Source organism: the organism of the source record quoted next, unplaced genomic scaffold (genome assembly GCF_019419815.1).
Source record: "Pyrus x bretschneideri cultivar Hongxiangsu unplaced genomic scaffold, Pyrus_bretschneideri_v1 Contig231, whole genome shotgun sequence".
Lineage (NCBI taxonomy): Eukaryota > Viridiplantae > Streptophyta > Magnoliopsida > Rosales > Rosaceae > Pyrus > Pyrus x bretschneideri.
In genome coordinates, this window is record NW_025999537.1 from 1 (window position 1) to 9,026 (window position 9,026).

Below are 9,026 nucleotides of genomic sequence, written 5' to 3' on the forward strand. Positions count from 1 at the left end.
ACGGTTATATTAAAAAGAAATATATTACAAAAATATCTCTCTCCCCAGCTTCTCCTTCCTTGCTATTTTGCCATTGCTGTTGCTACTTGCAGGTTGAGTTAAGAAACTTGAGAATTGGTGCATAACATTTTATATCAATTGGCATCATCCTTTTCGATCCTCGATTCCCTCTTGTATGCCCTGTCAAGCTCCGACGACTCGATTAACCACCATGGATGCCCGTCTCATTACTGTCGAAGAAACTCTGGCGGACCTTCCCAACTTCCTTCGAATCTTCATCGCCATCGCAAATGATGAGCTCTTGGCCAAACTCTCTGCTGATTTCGAGGCTAAGTTGCTTTTTCCTTTGAGTAACTTTGGCTTGTGCAATCCTTTCTGGGGGGGGGGGGGTGCCGGATCTTCCAATCTAGCCGATCACCGCCGATTCCGATTTGGTGACTTCTCGCCCACCTCATCACGATCAATTTGACACCGGAGGTGGAGCTCCGAGGCCTCCATGGCAATAACAGGAAGATTTTCCCAGATTTTCTGATGGCGACGATCTTCTCACTTGGATCTATAAGGCTGAGCAATACTTTACTTGTTACAACACTCCAGATCCTCAGAAGGTCTTTATAGCCTCCTTTTACTTAGAAAATGAAGCGATGCAGTGGTTCAAATGGCGCAATTGTATCCTTACTACTCCTTAGGAAGAATTTACCAGTGCACTCTGTCAGGAGTTTGGGCCCTCCGAGTTCGAGGATTGTATTGAGGCACTATTTAAATTACGCCAAACAGGTACTCTTAAAGATTATGAGACTGAATTTCGTAGGCTTGCTAATCGTACTTCAGATGTTGGTCATGTGTTCCTCAAGAGCTGCTTCCTTGGAGGTTTAAAATGGGAATTGATTTATGATGTCAAGTTGTTAAGGCCTGTAACCGTCTATGATGCCATATCTGTAGCTGTTTAGATTAATGCTAAGCTTTCTGAGTTACGACTTTTCAATCTTAGGACCCTATTTGCAGCTAAAATAACTTTACTACCCATATTGCCTCCTCGGCCTAGAACCACTACGTTACCATATCGCAAGCTTACTCCTGAGGAAGTTCAGCGTAAGAGAGAAAAAAGGGAATGTTGGTTTTGCATTGAGAAGTGAGTAAGGAGGCATAAGTGCATCCACAAACAGTTACTTTTGTTAGATGTGAGTGATGAGGGAGACTTCTATGAAGATTCTGATGAAGTAGTGCATGTTGAATTACAAGGAATGAGACTGAGTGAATGTGCGTTTTATAGGGTGCATGCCACACAGTCCTCACAAACTATGAAGGTTTTAGGCATTGCCAACCACCACTTTGTGAGAATCCTCTTAGACTTGGGAAGTACACACAATTTCATCGATTCTAGGCTTATTAAGACATTGGGGTGGTCCTTGAAAACAACCAAACCCTTTGAAGTGATGATTGTCGATGGAGGGAAAATCAAAAGCCAAGGGTATTGTATACCATTGGAAGTGGGAGGATATCATTGTCACACTAATTTATTTGCACTCCCATTGGGGGCTTGTGACTTGGTATTGGGAGTGCAATGGTTGTCCACTGTCTCGTTACTAAAGGAGTTGGCGACTCCTTTATGATATCCTTACACCCCAGATTTGAAACCCATCAGCCATCTACTTTTTTCTGTCTCGTTACTAACTCTGAAACCCATTGATTAAATATTGCAGAATGACGAAAATGTTCTATCTTGTTTTCTATGGCAAGAAATTTTTTGGGTATGGCAGGGTTCTTCATGTTGTTTAATTGAATTTATGACTTTGGTTTTGATTAATTTCTAGGTTCTATCCTATTTGTTCCACAGTAATCAAATATTTTCATGGGTTTTGCTTCCCGAATAAGAAGAACGGCTTTGAGAAAGAAACAATGGTCTTGCTTGATGAACATGATTTTGTATCTCTCTGCGAGGAAGAAGGGCTGATGATTGATGTTAATTTATTTATTTATCCTTACTTTTTAGTTTTTCTAAGGGCAAAAGTAAATTAATAAATGGTCAAACAATATTTTTTAGAATTAATTAGGTGTTTAGACTATCGAAATAACTGCAAAATAATAATTTAATAATAAATAAAATGAACATTTTCAATGTCCTGCTTCTTGGTCCGGTGCTGCACCAAACGCTTCATAATTCTTATCCAGCTTAGTCCAAGTCAAGCCAATCCAGCTTAGTCCCTGCAGCTAGTCTAGTCCAAGATAGTTCGATGCAACAAACACACCCTTAGTTCTTAGCAAGTGGAGGAGTTACAAGCAGTTCTAAAGTAATTTGAGACATTGTTTCAATTACCTTCACAGTTGCCTCCACATGGGACACATGATCACAAAATTCCACTTATCCCAGGTACTAAGCCCCCAAGTGTTAGACCTATCATTATGGACATGCACAGAAAGATGAGATTAAGAAGTCAGTGCAAGAACTTCTCAATTCAGGGTTCATCAGGCCTATTCATAGCCCATTCTCCTTTCCAGTGATGTTGGTAAAGAAGAAGGAAGGAACATGGAGATTATGCATGGATTATAGAGATTTGAGCAGTCATACAATCAAGGACAAGTATCTTATTCCACTGATTAATGATCTTCTTGATGAATTATATGAGGCTAAGTATTTTCTAAGCTTGATCTAGGTTCAGTTACCATTAAATTAGGATGCACGAGGATGACATTGAAAAAACAACTTTTAGAACTCATGAAAGGCATTATGAGTTCCTTGTAATGCATTTTGGCTTCACTAATGCCCCTGCAACATTTAAAATCTCATAAATGACATCTTCAAGCCTTATATGAGAAAGTTTATCCTTGTGTTCTTTGATGACATTTTAATTTATAGTCACTCTTGGAAGGAGCATCTAGTTCATCTGCAGAAAATAATGAAGTTGTTGCAAAAACACCAACTGTTTCTCAAGAAACAGAAATGTTCCTTTGGGCAGCACCAAGTGGAGTACTTGCGCTACATAGTCTCCAGTGAGGGGCGTTTTTGCAGATCTTGCCAAAATTCAAGCTATAGTGGATTGGCCAAACCTTAAGAATGTGAAGGAATTGAGGGGATTTCTGGGTTTAACCGGTTATTACAAAAAGTTTGTACCTGGTTATGGCAAAATTTGCCAACCATTGTACGAACTCACTGGTAATGAAGGGTTTGTTTAGATAGAAGCAACTAAGGCAACTTTCCAGCAATTAAAACAAACCATGACTTCACCCCAACTGAAGTGTGATGCTTATAGTTTAGGCATTGGAGTAGTTTTGCAGTAAGGGGGAAGACCTATTACTTTTGCAAGTCAAACTCTAGGCCCAAGATACCAGGCTTTGTCAACTGATGAAAGGGAACTGATTGCAATTGTGTATACAGTTAAAAAATGGGAAAATTATCTCCAAGGGCGCCATTTCATTATTAAAACAGACCACAACAGCTTGAAATATTTCTTGAGCCAAAGAACAAATACCCCATTTCAACAAAAGTGGGTATCCAAGCTGCTGGGGTTTTATTATGAAGTGCAATATAAACATGGCAAAGAGAACATTGTGGCAAATGCTCTTTCTAGAGCACCAGGTTCTTAGCTTCTTTCTGAGCTACCTTTGGAAAATAATGGAAAGGTTCAAGCTATCACCTGTCCATATTTTGGTTGTCTGGATGAACTCAGAAAAGATTTAGAACAGAATACTTGGGTTAAAGTGAAGAAGCAAGAAATAGAAGTACAAGATCAAGCTCTTGGAACTAACGTTGCTGCCTCTAAGTACCACATCGACAATGGCTTTTTGAAATACAAGGGTAGAATTGTCCTAGGTGTTGATTCTATTTGGAGGAAAAAAGTGTTTGAGGAGCACCAATCCACACCTATGACAGGTCATGAAGGGGTATTGAAGACTTACCAAAGACTGAAAATAGGCTTACATTGGATTGGAATGAAGAGAGACCTAAAAGCTTAGGTAGTTAAATGTAGGATTTGTCAACAGAATAAGTATGAAACTATCTCACCACCTGGGTTAATGCAGCCTCTTCGAATACCTCAGCAAGCATAGACAGATATAAGTATGGATTTCATTTATGGCTCGCCCTTTTGCAAAGGGAAATTTGTGATTTTAGTGGTGGTGGATAGGCTATTAAAGTATGCGTATTTGATAACCTTGGGACATCCATACACTGCTAGCATGGTAGCCCAAGAATTTGTGGAAAACATTTTTAAACTGCATGGCATGCCATTGACCATTGTAAGTGATAGAGATATTATTTTCCTTAGTGCCTTTTGGAGAGAGTTTTTTAAACTACAAGGATCAAAATTATGAAGGAGTTCGGGTACCACCCCTAAAGTGATGGCCAGACAGAGGTGGTTAATAGGTGCATATAAACCTATCTAAGATGCTTTACAGGTTGTCAACCCAAGAAGTGGCTCCAATGGCTTCGTTGGGCTGAATGGAGTTGTAACACTTCCTTTCACACTGCCTCTAAGTTCACTCCCTTTGATGGTCTATGGCTTTCCTCCTCCACACATTACCTCTTATGAACTTGGTTCTACTAAATTAAAAAGCATGGAACAAGGCCTCATTACTAGAGACAGAATGTTGAAGATGCTTAAAACTAACTTGGCCATTGCTCAAAACAAGATGAAGGTGCAAGCAAGTAAGCACATGAGTGAGAGAACTTTTAATGTGGGGGATTTGGCCTACTTGAAGCTTATCCCCTATCAATTGCAATCACTTGCAATTCATGTCTATCACAAGCTTCACCTTAAGTTCTATGGCCCATTTGAAGTGCTTTAGAAAATTGGTAATGTGGCCTACAAGTTGAAGCTACTTGAGACTTCCAAGATACACCCAGTCTTCCATGTCAGTTGCTTGAAGAAACATGTAGGTCATGATGTTAATCTTGTGCCACCATTACCATTCTAATGATGGTCTACAAGCTCAAGAGCCTAAAGCAGTGTTGCAGAGAAGGGTTTACAAGAAGAACAATACAGCTGGGGTTCAATTGCTTATCCACCAGAAGAACAAAAATGTTGAAGAATCAACATGGGAAGACTATGATGAGTTTACTACAAGACTTCCAGACTTCAAGTTCTAATTGCAACCTTAAGGACAAGGTTTAATTGAAGAATAGGGCAATGTTATAGCTGTGATTATCTTAATCGTAGTTGTTTCGGCCCAAAATAATATTGTTGGGCCGAGCAGTAGGTTGTGCTCGGCCTAAGGGTGTGTCAAATGCTATGGGCCGAGTAAATAAGTCCCGGGCCAGTTGGCAGGGTCGGTCGAGTGCTATCCTAAGAAGTAGTCCAGATAAACAGAAAAGGGTCGAGGAAGTCCTGGAGCGACCAGGATTCCCGGCCGACAAAGAATAAAGCCTCGAAAAAGGGAAAGTTCAAAGCCCTAGTGGGAGTAGGTTTGTTCGAGGTAGAGTTGAAACGGGACAAGGACTCCCAATCCAGATAAGGATGCAATTCAAGGAATGAGGTGCTATAAATACAAGAAATCATGCAACGAGAAAGGACCTTCGATTCAGCATACAATTGCCCTGCGCAAAACCTCTCAAACACCTTGAGATTTTTCCTTTTCTTTTTATGCCGACACACCTTCAGTTTGGATAAACAGCACTGTGGAGGCACCCGGCGAGTATCTTCAGTTTGGATAAACAGCACTGTTGCCGCATAACCAGCCGACAGAGAAGCACCTTCAGTTTGGATAAATAGCACTGCGTCGAGGCCGACCGGTTACCTATCTAAGTCTCAACTGAGAAGGGTTTTCGAACCCTTGTTGGTAGAGGTCACCTTGCTAGCCTTTTCGGCGTTGTCAGGTGTTATGAATTGATTTATTCGGCGTACTGGATGCCGAATGATTTTATGATTGGATATTCATAAGTAAGTTTCAGAGTTCGGCATTCCGACGGCCGAACTACATTTATCATCAAGACGTACATCACATTTGAGTACCTGTGTCCATATAGTTTGGTTTCGATTCGACGTGTTTATACTCTTACGAATATAATCACAATGACCGAATCGGGCTATGACGATTTGTGAACTTCGCAGAATTAGTAGCCTTGCCTTCAGGCTATAGAACCCAGAGACCGATAGTGTTCCTTCCTCGGTCGCAATCGCAAGATAGAGAAGTCAACAACGCGCTCAACGTGACAACAAATTTTACTCCTCGACCGAGCTCGGCCGACGAGTTGGCACGCCCCGCATTCAACCGAAGGACGTAGTTAGCTTATTAGTTACTCAGCCTGCGCGCCACGTAGGTTTTGTAATTTTTAGGGTCAACATTTTGGCACACCCAGTGGGACAATTGTGCTAAACCTTCGGAGTTCATGACCATTGAGACACGGTCTGTAAAGAAGAAAACAATCATGGGAAAGTCAACAGCTGACTTACCAGTGCAAAGCCTTGGGCAGGATTTGCACCCTGCAAGAAATCCGATCATTGTTGCATCGCCCGAGGCCACAAGCGCGACACACCGAGAGAATGAAATCTATCTCGACAGACAACCTCGCAACTTAGAGATCCCTAACCAAACAGCTAGCATGTTCGTGGAAAGAATAGTAGAAGATTGCGACGACGATGGTGGGGAGGGTTTTGATCCACCAACTAGGTCGTTTCTTCGGATACGACTTGATGAACAATATCGACAGGTCGAGCAGTCGATTGGTCAAAAGATGAATGATTTACTGGAAGCAATACGAAGTAACAACGACACACAGACCAGGATGCTTGAATTGTTGGTTAGTAAAGCCTTCGAAGATGGCCAGGTCGGCAGCCTCGGCAGCTTTCTACAAATGTTCCGATACAAGCCGAAAAAGGGTCTGCCCAGCCACAACCAATCATCTTAGATAAAAGAGGTGGACTGGGCAATAGATCCGAATGACCAAACCAAGGAGAAGAAGCCGCCTCTGTAAACATGACCGAAGTCCAGAGAATGATTGACTCGGCCCTAAAGAAGGGGCCGAATTTCCCAAAATTCATCCATCCATACCCGGCTTATGTAGAAAGGTTGGAATACCCGTGAGGTTTTAAGATCCCTGATTTCAGTCTTTTCGCCAGGGAATCGTCTTTATCCTCATTAGAACACGTGGCTCGGTTCACAGCGCAGTGTGGAGACGTCAATAGCGACTTCTATAAATTACGGCTGTTTAATTTTTCACTAACAGGCTCCGCTTTCGCTTGGTACATTAATCTCCCACCCAACTTCGTGCAGAGTTGGGGAGAGTTAGTCGAGAAGTTCCATGAACAATTCTATCGGCCAGGGATGGAAATGTCCGTATCATCATTGGCCAGGATGGCTCAAGCGTCCGACGAATCTCCAATGGAATACCTAACAAGGTTTAAGTCGGCCAGGAATTGGTGCCGAGTACCTCTCCCTGAAGTGGAATTCGTCAGGATCGCCCTCGACGGATTGGACGTGGAATACAAAAAGAAGTTTCTGGGGGCAAACATTCGAGATATGTACGAACTTGCTCAACACATTGAACAGTATGATTATCTGCTTCGAGAAGAAAAAATATCAAAGTCACCATCCTAGGGGACGTTGTACAAGAACCCCACGGTTAGCTATGCATTGGCCGAGAGCGAGGACCATCAGTATGCTAGTGTCGATGCGGCCGAGATAGTAATAGATAAACCTTACGTCTGCAAGGCTTTAGCTCAAGTGAGTTCCAAAGACACCAAGACCCGTTCGGCCGCCGAGGAGATGAGTAAATCATTGAAAGTATATACTTTCGATATCACCAAAGCCGATGCAATCTTCGATCAATTATTGGCAGCAAAAATCATCAAGCTTCGGCCGGGGCATACTATCCCCAAGGCCGATGAATTGAAAGGCAAGATATACTGCAAGTATCATAATTCTAATAAGCATGCAACCAATAATTGTGTTGTATTCCAGGACACAATTCAAAGTTGGATCGAGAAAGGAAAGTTGAAATTTCCGGAAAAGCAGATGGCGGTCGATGTCAATCCCTTCCCTTCAACAACAATTGGTATGGTGGATGCTCATCTTCCTAAAAACAAAGGGAAGGCCGAATACGTCCCGGAACAACATATCCGTAAAAGGCATGGTCAAACAAGACTAAAGATTGATTTATTTTCAAATGCACCACCCACGGAACGTTCGGGGCCACCCATCGATGAGCCTATGACGGGGGCAAGTTCCGACGAGACTTATGAATCAAGGGTTTTATGTGACCATTGTAAAACACCAGTCGAACCTAGGAAGAAGATATCTTCGACACCATCCACGACCCTTACAACATCGCCAAGGGGACTTGGTAACGGTCCACGATGCTAAGTGTTTGATAGACTCGGCCCACAAGCACGGTCACAAGACCAGGCCCCGGTCAGGCGACGTCTTGACTTGGACGTACCTTTCTATAATGAGGATTATTACTCGCGCAATACCAGCAGTTCGGGCTCCCCAGCCGATCGAAAAACTTTCAAACCACCCAGGACATCGGATCAATGCTGGTACAGTTACAATTCTCCGACTGGTCTGTATACGGCGTTGTCTAAGTCTCAAAAACGTCGTCGCCAAGGAATAGATTGCATGGCTCGACGACAAGAAGTGCAGGCCAGCCCTGCCAACCAGTGGCAACCAAAAAATGCCGTGGAAAGCAGTAGTGAACGGCCAACCCCAACTATCATGACCGAGTTAGTCGAAGGGAGAAAAATAGCGGCTCCCGAATTTGAAACCACTATAGAAGAGTCTGAAAAACGTATCAAGCTTCTTCTCCGGCCTGGGGAGACGAGAGCTCGTCTCGAGCATTTTAGACAAGAGGCCGAAAGGAAACTTTCTCTATTACCACTGCGCAAGCGTTCATCAAAATACGACGCAATTTACACCCTCCATTCCTCGGTGAATCCCTGGAGTACATGCGAGAGTTTCATAGGAAATATTCCGCCAATGACTTATACGGACTACCCAAGGCGTGTTAGAAAGCCCTCGACCTAGCTCTAACTTGCCCTGATGCCGAGCAAATTATTCAGAAAACTTCCGACCCAGCGATTAAAGCTAGATTC